This window comes from Bubalus kerabau, chromosome 10 (genome assembly GCF_029407905.1).
Source record: "Bubalus kerabau isolate K-KA32 ecotype Philippines breed swamp buffalo chromosome 10, PCC_UOA_SB_1v2, whole genome shotgun sequence".
In the NCBI taxonomy this organism is placed as follows: Eukaryota; Metazoa; Chordata; class Mammalia; order Artiodactyla; family Bovidae; genus Bubalus; species Bubalus kerabau.
In genome coordinates, this window is record NC_073633.1 from 106,302,759 (window position 1) to 106,320,879 (window position 18,121).

The window sequence follows — 18,121 nt, forward strand, 5'->3', positions numbered from 1 at the left end:
CCCCAGTATCCCCCTGGGGTTCCATATAGACATCGCCTGTCTGGGCAGAGCCCTGAGTCACCGTGCAGAAAGCAAGGTCCCGCCCAGCCTGGCACCCTGGCTGGAGCTGCAATGGTGCCAGCCAGCGAGTGTGGGTCTCCTTCCCCCTCGAGCAGCTGCTCTGCCATTTGTCACGCAGGAAGTGGGGAGCTCTGGGGCAACCTCTTGGAGAAGAGAAATGGACCAGGAAGGTCTCACTCTCGAGATGCTCACTTGGGGGACCTCCCTGGTGGTCCAGTGGTTAAGAATCTCCCTGCCAATATAGGGGATACAGGTTAGACCTGGTGTCTAGGAAGATCCCACGTGCCCAGGGGCAACCAAACCTGCCTGCAGCAACTACTGAAGCCCGTGTTCTAGAACCCGAGCTCTGCAACAAGAGAGGCCACCGAAGGAGAAACTGACCCACCACCGTTAGAGAGGAACCCCAATTGCCGCACGCAGAGCAAGCCCTCACGCAGCAGTGAAGACCCGGTGCAGACAAATAAATGAATTAATAAAAAAAAAAATAAAGATGTCCACTTGGATGCTGAGACAGGGTTTGGGAAGAAAATTATCCTGGGAACGGAAACTTTTCCTTCTCATCCTCAAACGATCATTGGGACATTTGCTTTAAATGTCTCCAGTTGGGAACAGAGCAGTCAGGGGTCCTCAGTGTGTGCGAATCTCCTCTGTGGACGAAGAGGAGCTCGACTCACGTGCCCTCCACGGGCTCAGGTCCATTGACACCTAGCCATTGGGGCAGCTGTAAAATGTCTTATTTTCCTTCCTCAATCTGGGATGCAATGAATCACACCCAAGTGGTTTACCTTAATCCTCCCTGCTTAAGTGAAAAATTTTAACACAGTAAGTCACTAATAGCGTACATAATCAGAATGGGAACCACTCCTACTGGAACATTTTGGGGTCAGTTTTAATAGCAATCAAATAATACTCACTTAAATAAAAACATGTTTTTGTTTTTAATTCCCACAAAACAGCCTGAGACGGTGGGCAGCCTGGTGGCAGGACAGGGAGTGAGTGGGCTGTCGTTGGGCAGCTGATACCCTGAAGGCAGGGACCCAGAACTTCTCAGTCTCACCACTCTGCTCTCTTGCTGTGTGTTTCCCACAATTGCATGGGCTAATTAGCTTACTACCACGTTCTTCTCCCTGCCTTAATCAGAAGCCAGAAGGAAAGAGAACTCAAAAGGTTTGCTCCTCCTTCTTAACGGCAAAGTTCAGAGGGTGTTTTCATCCTTCCCATGTTCATTCATCAGCCAGAACTCGGTCATGTGGCCATCCTAGCCAATGGTGTTCAGCTAACACTCTGGGGTTCTGCTGTTGAGAGCAAAAAAGCGGGAATGGATACTGGTGAACAAGTACCCACCAGGACTTTTGGGTTTAAAGACACTAAACAGATGAATGGACACAAATATATATAGTAAAAGTTTACAAACATGCACGGAAATGATAAGCACCAAATTCAAGACGGTGGTTACACGGGGCACAAGGGCGAGCTGGGTCCTGGCACTGGGCAGGGATACACAGGGGTCTATAAGCATATCTGTCATGTCTTGTTTCTTACATATTTGAAGCAAAAATGGCAAAATGCTGAGCCCTGCCAAAGATGGGTAATAGTTACATGGGTGTTTCAGCTTTTTATGTTAGAAATAAATTATAATAAAATATACAAAATTTAAGAAAGCTTCCCTGGTGACTCAACTGGTAAAGAATCCACCTGCAATGCAGGAGATCTAGGTTTGATCCCCAGGTGAGGAATATCCCCTGAAGAAGAAAATGGCAACCCACTCCAGTGTTCTTGCCTGGAGAATCCCATGGACAGAGGAGCCTGGTGGGCTACACTCCATGGGGTCAAAGAGAGTCGGACCCAACTGAGCAGCTAAAGCAGCACCACTACAAAATTTAGCATTGTCTCAACAACCCGACTGCAACTCAACTCATAACCGAATCACATTTCATCATATTCATTTCATAGTATCAGAGTATCATCATATTCATTTCACAGTATCACAATATGAAATGAATCATATTCATTTCATAGTTCTAGAAAAGCACATTTTTCTACATGTGAACTCTGAAATGACTGCATCTCATTATATTAGGCAGCATTTTCTCTTAGTAGGGTATAAAGTCCTACCTGACAATGAATAGTAACGGAGATTTGAAGACGTCTAACACATAAATTCTACGGCATGTGGACTGTGGTGCATTTTAATCAGTTTGACAGCGGGGGTGGGGGTCGTTTCCACAAGCAGACGTAGCGAAGCCTGTGAGCCTCGTCGGGCCCCACGCCGGAGCTCTCTCCGTTGGGTGGTTTTCTGATCCACGAGCCAGCGCTCCTTCCCGTGATGGTGCCTCTGACGCTGATGAAAGTTATGCAAAACTCATACACTGGACTCATCTTCCCTGCGACTAGCCTGCGATAAAATCCTTCCTTTATTAAACTGCTCGAGAATCTCCTACCTGCTAAACAACAAAAGTATAAACGGCACCTACAACTGAAACTCTTCGAAATGGGAAGAAATCAGAATCAGGTAATTGCTGGACCAAAATTTTGGACAGGCCGAGAGGACACAGCCATCTGAGGGTAGCAAAGGCTTCTCCTTCCACCCAAAGTGAGCTCCATGCGCCTGACCTACAGAGGTGATGGCGAGACCGCCGTGGTCCCGTGTCCTTTGATAGGTGCTATAGTAGATGTCTCTTGTAGAAAATCAGCGAAGGATACACAGGCAACATTGTTCCTGCCAACAGTATCAAGATACAAATAGAAAAATAAAAACTAAAGAAAAATTTTTAAAAGATGCAAATAAACCAAAATGGAGGGAAAATAAATTCGTACAGCTCGTTTATTTGAACACAGAAAAATAAATCACCAATTTTTTTCTTAATTTATGAAAGTTTTCTTCATTTCTCACATTCAGTTAGTATACAGTTGGCATTTTCAAAATTCAAACCTGATGTGAAGCACATTGGAAGACATGTGAGTGAAAAAATAGAAGTCCTAGCCATATGCCACTGGCGCATGAATTTGAATATCTGAAAGGTAATCTAGAAACGAGCGTGTTTCCAACTCTCCTTACCAACAACAGTAATTCATAGCAACCACACGTCTTATAGATGGAGCCGCTTCACCACGTGAGAGACAACAGGAGCACAGACGGAGTCCGGGGCGGGAGTCTGCTCAGCCTGGTGAGTTACGAGCCTGTGGCTTTCCCCGGGTCTCAGCCTCTCCGAAGCTCAGCTTGGGCACGGATAAGGATGCAATAATGATTCATTCCTCCCTGGACCTATTAACCCATAAATGTTTCAAGTTTGGTTAACAATTGGATGAAAAAATCAGAAGACCATGCACAACGGCTCCTTCCAAAAGACATATGTCACACCATGAAACAAGCTCTAATACTAAGCCCATTGGATTTTTCACTTCTTTCTATTTACCCACATAGCCGGAAAGGAAATGACCCAGGGCCAAGCCAGCAGCAGGGGCTCTCTCCCTTCTCATGTGTGCCCATGAGCAGGATGGCAGGAGCCTCCAGCCCCAGCAGGGAAGGTTTCCTGACAGTGCCCAGAGAGCCTTGCTCATTCTGTCCCTGGGCCAGGCCTCTAACTGGGTCACTCAGCCAGGAAATATACAAGCTAAGGATCACGTGATCACTAATCCACTCACATGCATTCAGGGGATGCCAATCCCTGCAAGACTGAAATCCAAGGTGCTATGTTAGCCCACTTCCAAAACTATGTGTCAAGAATCCAACTCATATGTTTGCAAGATGCCTACCACGCCATGGGGTGGTCCAAACGCTGCGCGTGCTGACGCCAACACACTCGGAAATGGGAAATGGGTGTGACAGAAGTGAGCAATCTTGTACCAACCTACTGAGACGCTGGGAGAACAAAACCACAGCATTCCTGCTGGATCTGTCCTGGCAATAAATCCCAGTGGACTGCCCTGCAATGTGGTCCAGTGGACGGAAACTGGAGATCTTCCCAAGGACACCAGGGAGAGCCCAGGCAGGGCAGAGAGCCACAGCTCTGTGTGAGAGAGGGTGAGAGCATCCATGACACCCTGAGCCAGCCACCAACGGACCGATGCATCTCCGTTGTCTCCCCTGCCACCTTTCTCCCACTCAGAGCCCCAAGTCTGGGGGACATCTCCAAGGAGGGGCTTCATGTTGCTTGGCAAGACCCTCTTCTCGGTATAAACTCTTCTTCAGATGACACCTTGGGATGCCCTGATGGTCCAGTGGTTAAGGACCTGCCTTGCAATGCAGGGGACAGCAGTTCGATCCCTAGTCCAGGATGATCCCACATGCTGTGGGGCAGTTGAGCTCTGGAACCCATACTCAGCAACGGGAGGGTGGCCCCCGCTTGCTCTAACTGGAGAAAGCCCAGGTGCAGCAAAGCAGACCCAGCACGGCCAAAGCGATAAATAAACAGGATGACAGCTTAGGATATGACCAGGCTAACCTCCCTGTCAAGGCAACCATGGCCCTCAAAACCCACTTCCCAATCCCAGTGTTACCGCTTCCCAATCCCCCAATCCTTCTAGAGCTCCTAGATCTAACCCACATGTATCCCAGCAGCTTCCAAACCTGACAAGACCTTGTCACGAAGCACTCTGTTCCCTGACAGGCCTCCAGGAATCCTAGAGGTCTCGAATGATCTCCGTCCCCCACAAAGAAACCACATAAAGGGGGGTACGACCAAGGGCTGGAAGGGACATCCGGTCTATGACTCGGTCCCCTGCACGGCCTCTGCCTGGTTAAGTTGTGACGGTCGCGTCTTTTCCCTGCAGCCTGAACGTGACGGGAGGTGTGGCGTGCCCAAGGGAGTCCTGGTGCTGGCTGTGGCCGTGATGTCTGTGTGTGCGTGCTGGTTGCTCAGTCGCTTCCAACTTTTTGCAACCCCATGGATTGTAGCCCACCAGGCTCCCCTGTCCGTGGGATTCTCCAGGTAAGAATACTGGAGTGGGTTAGATTCCCTCCTCCAGGGGATCTTCCCGACCCAGGGATCAAACTCAGGTCTCCTGCATTACAGGCGGATTCTTTACCGTCTGAGCCACCAGGGAAGCTCATGGTGTTTGCTCACCTGCTGTACTCTGTCAGTTGCCTAGAATTACACAGCTAATAAAACACTGTCCCTGATCTCATCTGCTTTACGCAGCATGGACAGCAGCTGATTAAGCAGTCGGTCAAGTGAGCCCAGAAGCCTGTCTCACAGGACAAGAGCAAAGATCTGAAAATACCCGATCCCAGCAAGCACTGGGCTCATCTGGAACTGCAAGTCGGTAAGGTGAGACGCAGCTATCGCGTGACCCCACCAACGGAACACAGCGGTGACAGCTGAAGACAGCTTTCCTAGAGCCCCCAGCAGGCCAGGAGACACTTGGGAAAGCTGCAGATTTGACCGCAGCCCCAAACCGACGTTCAATTAGCAGCTCCCTGATTGAGCAAGTGCTTTGCTGAAAAGGTCCTTCTGCTCGCTTGCAACGCATGCATCAGCCTCCCTTAACTTCATCGTAAGGAGAAAGCCCAAGTTGTATTCTGGAAGAGATCAACCCTAAGTTTACGTAGGTCACACTGCTGACCTACACGAACAACGGGAAGGTGTGACTCGTTCGGAAACAGCCAAGAAAGGCCAAAGCCTGTTTCCTTAACCCACGGTAACCCGAGAGTAACATTAATAGGCGTTTGCCTCAACCTGTTCATCAAAGCTCCAGTCATTAAACCATCAGGAGCAGGGAGAGGACTTCACACTCGTTTAAAAAAAAAAAAAAAAAAAAAGAGCATGTTAGTATGTAGTGACCTAAGTGTGGAAATCACACATTTAAAAATAGCTGTCAAAATCATTTATAGAATGAAGTCTCTAAAACCTGCCTGGGAAGTAGAAATTATTATTATAACCTCACCTGTTCAATAAGCAGCCTGATATCCAGGCGTCTGAGGTGACCTGCTTCAACTCCCCAGAAGTTAACACAGGCTCACCTCACAGGTATCTGGGGCTTAGTTCCAGACCACCGAGATAAAGTGAGTATCACAGGAGTTTTTTGGTTTCCCAGGGCTGGTAAAGCTATGTTTGTCCTCTGCGGTAGTCTATTTAGTGGGCAATAGCATTGTCTAAAACAGTAGCATTCATACCTGACGTATTGCTAAAAAGAACACTAACCGTCACCGGGAGCCTTGAGCAAGCCATGATCCTTTCACAATTGTAAGATTAGAGATCACTGACCATTGTAACAAATGTAATAACACCGAAACAGTTTGAAATACCACGAGAGTTACAAACTGTGACACGGAGACACAAAGTGGGCAGACGGTGTTGGAAAAAAGGCCCCAAAGACTTGCTCGTTTCAGGGTTGCCACAAACCTTCAATTGGTTAAAAAAATTAAAAAAAGAAAAAATCTTGGAAGCATAATAAAATGAGGTATGCACGTAACAGCCGAGCCAAAATTAGACCGTCGAGATTCCAGGCTCCATGCCCAGGCCACAGGGTGGTGTCTCTGCCTCAGGAGGGGGAGTGCGTGACGCCCGATGCTAATATGGACCAGTCAGTACAGCATCAGAAGCGACTCTCCACGCAGCCTCAGAGGTAACGTGCCTTTGAGCATCTGGAACCACTGGGCCCATGAGGGGCCTAGCCAGAGACGATAGGAGCTCTGTCTACAGAGCAGCCGCCACACCTGTGGTTCTGCTCAAAGCACACACCCGCTGAAGGTGGGTGAGCAGTGTTACACGCTCAGAGAAGGCACCGCTGTCCCTCTCACGGGACCCAGTGTGCGAGCCTGCTTAGTCGCTCGGCTGTGTCTGACTCTGCAACCCCGTGGACTGTAGCCCACCAGGCTCCATGGGATTCTCCAGGCAAGAACACTGGAGTGGGTTGCTATGCCCTCCTCCAGGGGATCTCCCAGACCCAGGGATCAAACTCGCGTCCCCTGCATTGCCAGGCGGATTCTTTACCACTGAGCCTCCTGGGAAGCCCCTTGGGCATCTGGAACACTCTGTTTAGAGATAAGAGCACATCCTGGGAATTACACAGCATCCAGAGTATCAGCTCCCCACGCACCGTCTTGACCTCTACCATCTCAGAGAGAGTCTGGTCTGATGGATGCGGAACATGATGGCAGGGGAGGGACATACTAGGAAACAGAGAAGGACTCGGCCAGAGCAGAGAACGTCAAGGCCACTCTAGTCTCCTCACTTCACTCAGGAGGAAACTGAGGAATCAACGGTCAGTGAAGGTCCTGCCCAAGGTCACCACACATAAGCGGACGTGCTCTGAGCAGGGGCCTCCGATGACCGGTCAGACTTGGACGTGAACGAGCCGGCGGACCGCCTGTCCACAGCTGGCTGGGACGCTGCCATCTGGGGCGGGGCTGAGGATCTGCGTTTTGAGTTAAGCTCAGCGAATGCCGGGCCCGCTGGCCCGTGGAGCCCACACTGAGCAGCAGGATCTCAACACCACATGGTCTGCGACCTTATGACGTTAGGCATCACCACGCCACCTCTCCAAACGACAGGCTTTGCACACGGCAAGAATGAAATTCTTCCCATCCGTTGGTCCTTTAAAAGTATACATCCTTAAAAAAATAGTATATGTCCCTGACGCCTCTTTTTTCTTTACATTGTTTTTTTTTATTTTATAATTATTTTATTGTTTTTTAATTTTCCCTTCTTCTATTGGAAAAACTGTGGTGTTGGAGAAGACTCTTGAGAGTCCCTTGGACTGCAAGGAGATCCAACCAGTCCATCCTAAAGGAGATCAGTCCTGGGTGTTCATTGGAAGGACTGATGTTGAGGCTGAAACTCCAATACTTTGGTCACCTGATGCAAAGAGCTGACTCACTGGAAAAGACCCTGACACTGGGAAAGATTGAAGGCAAGAGGAGAAGGGGACGACAGAGGATGAGATGGTTGGATGGCATCACCGACTCAATGGACATGAGTTTGAGCAAACTCTGGAAGTTGGCGATGGACAGGGAAGCCTGGCGTGCTGCAGTCCATGGGGTCGCAAAGAGTCGGACACGACTGAGTGACTGAACTGAACTGATTGGAAAAACTAGTACGTCTACATACTTTAACATGTCACTTCAAAGGCAAATCCTAGAGCTAATTTAAATGTTTTATATTTTTAAATAAATTTTAAAAGGATCCATTCTTCATAAACACACAGAATTGATGATTATTTAATAAAATCCACATGAATAAATGGCTTCACTTTATTCTCTGTCCTTGACTCCTTAAAGATATTTTTAGCCCTTGATATTTGTATATAATAAAATAAAACTCAATGGTCACCACCCCCCCCCCAAAAAAAAAAAAATATATATATATATAAGTCCTTCTGGGGAATTCCCTGGCAGCCTGTTGGTAAGGGCTCCATGCTTCTCCTGAAGGGGCACAGGTTCGATCCCTGGTCAGGGAGCTAAGATTCCACGTGCCACAGCTGAGAGTTTGCAAGCCACAACGAAAGATCCTGCACGCTGAAACTAAGATCCCGCAAGCCCTGTGGCACAGCCAATTAAAAAAAAAAAGTATATGTCCTCCACAGCACTTACAACTATTTGCAAATGACATATATCGTTTACTCTGCTCACTGTCCATCTCTCCACTAGTCTGTCCGTCCCGGGAGGGCAAGGATTTTGTCTGTTCTGTTCACGGCTGCATCTACTCCAGTCTGTGCCACCTAAATATGTGCGAAATAAAGAAAGAGTTTAATTTTCAGTGGAAATTGTAAAGTGCCGACCATCATTCTCAAAACCTTCAGTGACTGCCTGCATACTTCTAATGGTATTTTTCCATCTGAAGACACTTCTTGGGAGATTTCAAAAGGATCCGTTGTATTTTTATCTTGTCTCACAAGCACAGACTTCACGGGGAAAGGCATTCCCCGTGTTCCTCAGCTCTCATTCACCATTCAGTCTGGATTCCTCCTCTTTCCCCCTCATGGGACCCACACAGACAAGACGCAGATCAAAACTGGCAGGCAGATCTCCCCAGAAGAGGGGCCTCCCACTCCTACGTGCAGACTGGGATGCGTGGATAAAAGCTGGAAGTGGGGAGGGAATCCCTCAGCATGCAGGCAGAGATGGTGATGATCGGGCAGGCACGTGACTCATGCAGGGTCTCACTGCCGTGATGGCAGGGCCGGGGTTCGAACCCACACCCCCTAGCTCCCAATACTCTTCACACTGTGCTTCTCCTCATCAACAAAATCTGGGATCTGTTTTGAGAACCGACTTCAGGTCCAAAACCCATGACAAGGATCCAGAAAAAAAATCTCACAAGATTCATGGAACCAAGAGAGTCTTGCACACACACTGCCGGGAGCCTGAGCTGGGCAGACGGGACTGCATGCCCAGAGTAAGCCCAGGACCCCTGCTGCCCTCTGGGCTGGCCATGCGTCTCGCCAGTTCACATCTTCAAGCACAAAGACCAAGGGCGTGAGCAGCTCCTCCTAAAGTCCCAGAAGCTATGTGACCACTGGTCACGGGCATGTCCAGAAGGACAGCACATTTTCAGAGCATGGAAATTCCGAGACTTTGAAGTCACAGAGTGAAATGAATGACCAAGTTCTCCACCACTTGATTTTTCCCCAAAGTATACTTCTGCTCCAATACAAGTGTGTTCAGTTGCTCAGCTGTGTCTGACTCTTTGAGACCCCATGGACTGTAGTCCTCTTGTCCTCTTGTCCTCTCCAGACAAGAATCCTGGAGTGGGTTGCCATTTCCTCCTCCAGGGGAGCTTCCCAACCCAGGGACGGAACCCGTGTCTTCTGCACTGCAGATGGATTTTTTACTACTGAGTCATCAGAGAAGCCCCATACACACCATCCCCAAAGTGCACACCTGGCCACAGCAGGCCTGGAGGCATTCCTGAGTGTCCAGACAGTCCCTCAACTCACATTCAGATCATTCTTGGGGTCAGGGTTCTCAGAAAACCTGCCTGGCTTATAATTCACATTATAAATCACATTCACTCAGAGTTCAGAAGCCTAAAGGTCATCCCCTAAAGGTCCTAAACCTAAATTAACCTACATGAGGTATGTGGTCCTCATATGAACAGTGCAGATTCACCAGAGGCAAAAAAGGGCAGTATGCTGCTTTCAGAAAACAGCAAACCCCTGTGCTCAGCCATCTGCCTACACTTTCCACAGAACAAACAGATCTGTCTGTATGGCTCCAGAGCAGAGCACTGGAGCACTGCTCCAGAGGGGTACTGGGCACATAACCAGCTGCTTGGGCTCTCTAGAGGAGGAAAGGCTTCTCCTCTACCCTCTTCAGTTCTGTGCCTGGAACCTGTGAATTAAACTGACAAAAGCCAGATTAACAGAAGAACAAACACACAAATTGTACTTGATGTTAATATTTTTACATGGGACAGGTGACTTCACAGAAAGAAATGACACCCAAAGAATCAGTTAGACCCAGGGGTTTATACACTTTTAACAAAGAATGATAAAACTACAGAGATGGGACATAATAAAGGAAAAACGGGTTAATGGGAAAGTGATTTGGAAGTATATGGGGGAAACGAACGGGAGAGAAGGGTTATTCTAGGAAAAAGGTGTCTGAGTGCAGACCCATCTCAGCTTCAAATCCCCTTCTCCAACGATAAGAACGTTTCCCTCTTCCTGGTGGAGTGGGACGCCTTTCTCCCAGGAAGCCCAGGCTCTGCTCAGAAGTGGAGACAGGGAGGGCAGAGCTCCCTGCCTGAAGCCGCTGCTTCTCCGGTGCTTTCAGCTCCAAGTGATTAGCAGGCCAAAGCAGCAGGTTTGGGGGTGGCATGTTCTCATCCCTCGGGACGGGGTAGCAAGGCCTGCCAGGTGGCTTGGGGACGGACTCTCGCGTGGCAAAAGTTATCAGCGTGAAATACAAGATACCAGGCAGTCTCAGCTTCCTCAAGCCCTACCTCCCAGATGCAGCTTCCACGGTACTGAACCGTGTCTCCAGGGCCACCGCTCTTGAGTTTGCTTGGTTTTGATCTCAAAACCCTGGTACTGTCCCACCAACTGTAACAGTCTCTTTCCCCTTCTTTCTCTCTTTCTCTCTGACACACACACACCATTCCCGACACTAACAGAAAAGTTGATTGAATTTCCAGATGAACTACAAGGGAAGGGGACACAGCTCTATCTTTGTTTTTTTCCCAGGATGCCAGAGGCTCATGGGAAAGCACGGCTGGAAAACCAGGTGAAGATGCTGATAATGGGAAAGAAGATGCTAAGGAGACAAGCCAGAAGGGAGGAGAAGGTGCTCGGGAAGCAGAAAGAGGTGAGTGAGAGAAGGGGAGGATGGGGAATGGGAGAGGCTGTCTTCACAGCCAGGTGAGCAGGCCTCCCCTCCCAGCGCACAGACCTGCACGGCCGGGGCAATGGAGCAACGCTGCCCGGGTAGGGCTTTTCTGCCGCAGGTCAGAGGGACCAGCTAGTGTCAATGCATTTGCCCTTGGCCCTTGGCATCACTCAGACTCGAGACCTCAGCGTCTGCAGTTGTAAATTCAGGCCTGTTCTCACCTCCTCCCCGGGGTGAACCTCTGCGTAAATCACATGCCAAGACAACAGCAACGTTACCTCCATGAAGTGCAATTAAATTGTCAAGGAACGTTCCTTATCACGAGATCTTAGAGCCGAGCGTCTTGGACCTTAGAAAGGACATCATCAGCTGGAACCAGGCCTCACTACAGAGACTGAGGCCCCAAGAAGTCGGCCAAGGTCGCGCGAGTTGTCAGGAGCAGAGCTTGTTGTCGCTTCCCACTCCCACACTGCCTAGCACACTACGGTTAATTTTAGTTCATCACACACTTGGCTCGTGCTTTCGAGGAATTTTATCGTCCCCACTCCATCTGTGCGTTTTGCCATTCTACAAGCTCCAGTCTATTCAGTGCCTCCCATCCATCTATCTGTAGCACTCTCCTTAAAAGAAGAGGGGGTCCAAGAGTTTAAACTGATCGGCATCTGCTTGTCATCTCAACAGCACAGAGATGGCAAAACATTCACAGCTGAGCGTGCTCCATAGTATTCTGAAGGGCTAGTCCTAGACAGAAAATCTGCTTTGGACAAGGGTAGAAGAACATTTCTTCCCAAGATTTAGGGCACTAAGAACAAGCACGCCATTGCTGACGTGTGGCATACACTGTCACTTAGGAAGGGATGAAGCTTTACTTTTCAGAAGTGTTTCAAGTACAGGGAAGACCATTTTGGTGGAAACCCGCCAACCAGCATGCATTCAAAGATGCGTAACTGTTAAATAACAGATGTAACGAAGAGTTAAAGGCTTGGCTTCTAGAATGACCAGTCACGAATGCTGAGGCTGTCAGGCTGCAACACAAGACATTCCTCCGGCCCCTGGTTCCCAAGGGCTGTTTACGGAGCCATGACTGCGGCAGCGTGGTCGCCTCTGGGATTCAGGAGCACGCGTGCCCCTTATCTCTGTCGGGGCATCGGTCAAAAGCCACGCCACTCGACATGGCTGCAGGGATTTCAAAATGCCATCAGGTGTGGGCAGAGACAAAAAAATAACACCCAGCTTTCAAACTGTCCAAATTAAGCACCCAAATTATTACAGAAGAGTAGTTATTTCACCCACAAGCTGTGCATATCAGGGAAGCAGACAGCATCGCTGTTGGTGAAGCAGCTACACCCGGAAGGGCTTTTATTTGTGTGCAGACACTGAACAGACAGAGACGGCTATCTGTGCAAATAAACACTTCGGGGACTCTGAGCTTTAGAAAAACGGGGTCTGGCTAAAGTTTCTCCTCTCTCCGACGCTTTAATCTTTTATATCCGCACACAGGCCGGATGGAAATGGAAGCTTCTGCTCCTCTAAGGTGCGGCAGTAAATAAAGTGAACGAAATCACAGGATGAACACACACTTGGTATTCTACGTGCAGTAACTTGTCTTTCTGCTGTCACATAAGTTCTGTCTTCTGTAATTAGGATGGCACTTAGGAATCTGGTGGCTCAGTAGTAAAGAATCCGCCTGCCAGTGCAGGAGATGCGGGTTCAATCCCTGGGTCGGAAAGAGCCCCTGGAGAAGGAAATGGCAACCCACTCCAGTACTCTTGCCTGGAGAATCCCATGGACAGAGGAGCCTGGCGGGCTACAGTCCATGGGGTTCAAAAAGTGTTGGACACGACTTAGCAACGGAACAACAACAACAGGAGTTGAGAAAATACAATGGCATTCAGTGGCCTCCCAGTGCACGGCAGACCCTGGGACGGGAACCGGCTCAGCCCACCCGCGTGCACTCTGCAAAGCACACGCTCTGGCCAAGGACCCCCATGCGCAGTATCAGTCCTGAACTGCTCGCCTTGACCCGGCCATGGATCTCACCTGCACTCTCCCACGCTCTCCCGGCACTGACTTTACCCCTGCCCTCCTGTCTGAGCTGCCCCTCTGGGACCGGTCACCTTTGGTCATCTGCTTGGCCACCCAGGCTTTCCTGAAACACAACTGCTGTCCCGACTCTCCAGGTGAGCCGCCAGGGGGGCTCCCCCCACCCACATGAGGACTGGGGCCTTGCCTAGCACACGCCCAACCAAACAGGCGAGCATTCTACACTCCCCGGGCAGGGCACGACTCCAGCCATGTAGAAGGTTAAAGAGATGGAGGCCATATCCCCAGCCTTCTAGAAGCTTGCAATTTCATTAGGAGTACAGACGTAACCAGTGCGTCAATGCAGTGGAATAGAGGAGCCCAGAAGAAACAAAATGAAGACCAATCAGGGAAAGCATCACCGGGGAGATGACCCTGCATGAGCAGATTTTAGACAGATGCAGGGCATTTCAGAGAAGGAAAAAAGCGTTCATTCACTCATTCATTCATTCATTTGTCCAACAAACCCTGCTCTGTATTCTCCACATATATAGGTTTAGGGTACTCTAGCTAACACATGGATAAATATGCCAGGGAGCTTCCAGGAGATGGTATGCACACCAACATCTATAATGCTGAGTTGGTCGTAACGAGGGCTGAAAGAGCGACTGTAGAAGCCCTAGCTTTCCTTGGAAACTGTCACCTCTTTCCACGGCCCTCGCCGCTACTAAGATCAACAGAGGTGCTTCCCGGTGTTACACAAATGAGCTGAAGATGACCCACGTGTATTGGCCCACAGGTTGTTTATTTCTTCACTGAACTCTGAGACCTGTTAGCTCAAAAGCCTGCTGATGCCAAACTCAAATTTGTACATATCCAATTATTTTAAAAATAGCCCAGACAAGCAGATTTTCGGTCATTTAGAAACAACCTGGTTTGCATACCCCACAGAACTCCACCCAGCCTGTGCCGGCCATCAATAAGACAGGCTCTTGTGATTGTAAGACCCTAAGCTGCCGATGCCCTTCGGAGCTCAGGGACCTGGAGACTCCCCAGCACACTGCCGGGTGACATCACCTAGACATGGGCAAACCCCGTCTCCCATTATGCTTTCCCCTGGACCTTCCACGTCCTCCTCCTCTTCCGAGGAGTCCCCAGAAACAGCCCTGCCCTGAGGGCCCTCTCCCCTCCCCTCCATGCAAACCTGCCCAGGAATCGCCCAGTCGAGCATGTGTGCAGCCCTGCCACCGCGGGGTCAAGTTTTTCTCCTTGATCAGCCCTCCGATCACGGGAACGCTCTCCTGCAGGCTGCCACGTTTATTACACGTCACCTTGCTCTCCGAGCCTGGGCAGACTGGAGGAAGGGGATGTATCTAACCCAAGCTACACATGCCCGATTATCTTTCTTGGGAATATAGAATAGGGATTCAGAGAATAGAAACAGCAAGTTAGGCACTGAAGCTTCCTTAAAATACATTCTAAACTACTCCAAGAACAACGAAGTTTGTTTAAAGGGGTCTCTGTTACTTGCAATGAAACTTGGCTAAATAACTTAGGAGCAAGAAAGCCCCACACAGAGCAAGATGAGTTTCCACTGTTGACAATCAGGGAAGACTTCACGGAGGAACAGGAATTGGAATTGGGCCTCAAAGAATGAGTTCTTCACACTCGCTCATCCACAAGCAGGTGAACGAGCGTGGAACCTGCTCAATGGGGAGGGAGACCAAGCTGGAGGCAACTGTGAAGTTGGAGGGGTGAGGAAGAATGAGGTCAGACAGGTAGGCTGCCCCCAACTGCAAATGCCCGTGACGCTCAGGTGGTAAGCCAGAGGGGGCCAATTTATCTGAAGGAAAACCAGGTTTTTCACTTCCCTGAAATTCTGAAGCTGTGCTACGTGCTGAGAGTAAAGTCTTGGCGTGAAGTTGAAGTGACGCGTTTCTACTCACTCTGCCTCCTTACCTTCACCTCTACCTTCTACCTCCTTTACCTAAGCTATAAACTATGAAGAAAGGATTGTGAAGATGAATGTAAAGGCAGCTGGCTTCCAGAACTACCAATATCCCACCCTCTGCGAGCAAGGAGACCCCGTGATAGGCAATGACAATCTGATGAAGCTGTCTGAGCAAGGCAGAAACTAAGACTGTGATACCCTAGGGAGTTTTGGGCAAAGATGTTGAAGATGGTTTGGAGAAGGAGGGCCTAGAGCCAGAAGGTCAGGTATAACAGGATAAAGCTCATCCTGGAATGAGGCCAATAGGAATGGAGACACTACAGCCCACAGTCCCTCAAGGAGAAGCAGAAGACTGAGACTCACTAGGGGCCAAGTGGGGCAGCCACGCTCTGTTGGTAGGGGGCAAGCCAAGGCAGGGTTAAGAACCTAGAGCCAGAGATAAAACTTAAAACATTAGGGAAAGAGGAGAGTCTGCTTCTAATAATAGGAGAAGGGAATCTAATAGAATAATCCCCTTCCAAATAACAAATATTGAACTTTAGATTTAAAACACATTAGGAGTCACAAACTCCAGTATTCTTGCCTGGAGAATCCCAGGAACAGAGGAGCCTAGTGGGCTGCCGTCTATGGGGTCACACAGTCGGACACGACTGAAGCGACTTAGCAGCAGCAGCAGCAGAAGTCACAAAAGTGGCAAAAACGGTCTACACTTGAATGAAGGAAAAGGAAATAGATGGAATTTTTGTTTTTTAAGACCAGTACACACCAACTTCCATGACAGCTCAGTTGGTAAAGAATCCGTCTGCAATGCAGGAGACCCTGGTTTGATTCCTGGGTCGAGAAGATCCGCTGGAGAAGGGATAGGCTACCCACTCCAGTATTCTTGGGCTTCCCTGGTGGCTCAGCTGGTAAAGAATTCGCCTGCAATGCAGGAGACCTGGGTTAGATCCCTGGGTTGGGAGGATCCCCCAGAGAAGGGAAAGGCTACCCACTCCAGTATTCTGGCCTAGAGAATTCCATGGACTATACCCTTGGGGTCGCAAAGAGTCTGACACGACTGAGCGACTTTCGCTTCCACTTTTCACTTACACGCCTTCACTAGTGAGTGCTGCATGAGGCACTGAAAACTTGGATAGAAAACCCTCCAGGTGTCACCAGCTTAAGGAGCCGCTTAAGACAGCCTGAGGCATCCTCAGCAGCAATCAAGTGAGGGGTGAAATTCCAGAAAAGGAGAATCTGAGAAAAGTCCCACTTTCTGTGCTAAAAACTGTGCCCAAATCTGTGGCTATATGTGTGTGAGGAAGACTGCAAGCTTCAGTCAAAGGTTAAGAGAACTGAAAAGACTTAGCTACTGCCCAACAAAAGAAAGACAGGGCTTGGAATCAGACTTAGTTCAAGATAACTCCCTGATGAAAGAAAACAAAACAATCAACATTTTTCAAGAATAACAGAATCCAGAGTATCTAAAATGTATCATCCACAACATCCAGATTACAATCCAAAATGAGTACACACATACAGCAACAATAAAACACTACATGCATTGGAGAAGGAAATGGCAACCCACCCCAGTATTCTTGCCTGGAGAATCCCAGGGACAGGGGAGCCTGGTGGGCTGCCGTCTATGGGGTCGCACAGAGTCGGACACGACTGAAGCGACTTAGCAGCAGCATACACAAGAGAAATGTCAAAAGCAATCCTAAAGGCTGATCCCTATAAAACCCATATTTTCGAATTACAAAGGTTTTAAAAGCCTATTCAAACTATGCATGTGATATTTTATCACAAAAACTCTATTCACAGCATAAACAAAATATGCTTATAATGAACAAGAAGCAAATAAAACCAAATGAAAAATAAAAATCTGAAATCATAAAGTCTCCTGAATAGCCTTAAGAGCAAAATGGAAAGAAGAAAGTATATGAACTTGAAGACAATGTATTTTAGTCTATAAAACGGAGAGAAATAAAGACTGGAAAAAATTAGAGTCTTGAGGATCTACGAGACTGCCTTCTATTTCTCTATCTACCAATGTCATGTATAGCAATTAAAGTCTGAGAAGAAGAGGAGAGAAGGATGGGAGAGAAAGAATGAGAAGCAAAAGATTTAAACATTCTAAATTTCCCAATTTGCTTAAAGGCCTAAATTTTCACATTTAAGAAGGCCAGTAAAAACCAAACAAGATATAGAAAGCCAAACCACACCTAGGCACATGACAGCTGAACTCCTGGAGGAAAAAAATAAAATAAAAAGCAGAGACAACATGACGGACGCACCCAGATGGGCATATAACACGTTAGGCAGACAGGACCTGCCTGACAGATTGAGACAGAGGTGACAGCGGATTGCTCGTTGGAAACAATGCAAGTCAGGAGACCATGGAGCCGTCTGTGAAGGGCTGAAGCGAAAAAACCGTCAAGTTAGAGTTTTATATCCAATGAAAACAGCTTTCAAAGCAAAGTGAAATACAGACGTTGTTCAGACATACGAGAGCTAAAAGAATTCATCACCAGAAGATCTGCACCTTAAGAAAGTTTAAAGGAAGTCATTCAGGAGGAAGGAAAGTGATACCAGGCAAAAATTCAGATATGTACTAAACAATAAAAAACACCAGACATGGTAACTGTGTAGGTTAACATAAACACCTGTTTTTCTTATTATTTAAATCCATTTAAAAGGCAATTGATTATTTAAAGCAAAAATAATAACAATTAGTGATAAAGTTTATGACAAACACAGAAATAAAACTTATGAGAACAATAACACAGAGACCGGGAGAAAAGAAATACTGCTGTACTCTTCTAACATTCTTACACTAT

At 48.2% G+C, this 18,121-nt stretch overlaps 1 protein-coding gene across 8 annotated transcripts in view; it reads right to left on the minus strand.

Moving 5' to 3' along the window:
- The window catches only part of FOXN3 (forkhead box N3), a 443,834-nt gene that overhangs the window by 339,387 nt on the left and 86,326 nt on the right, over positions 1-18,121 (minus strand). Inside the window, exon 1 of one of the 8 annotated variants that reach the window (XM_055538861.1) lies at positions 8,594-8,722. The exons of the other annotated variants lie outside the window; for them this stretch is intronic. The gene's annotated coding sequence lies outside the window, so the exon portion shown is untranslated. Of the gene's footprint in view, positions 1-8,593; positions 8,723-18,121 lie in introns of those variants that run through there. 8 annotated transcript variants of the gene reach the window in all.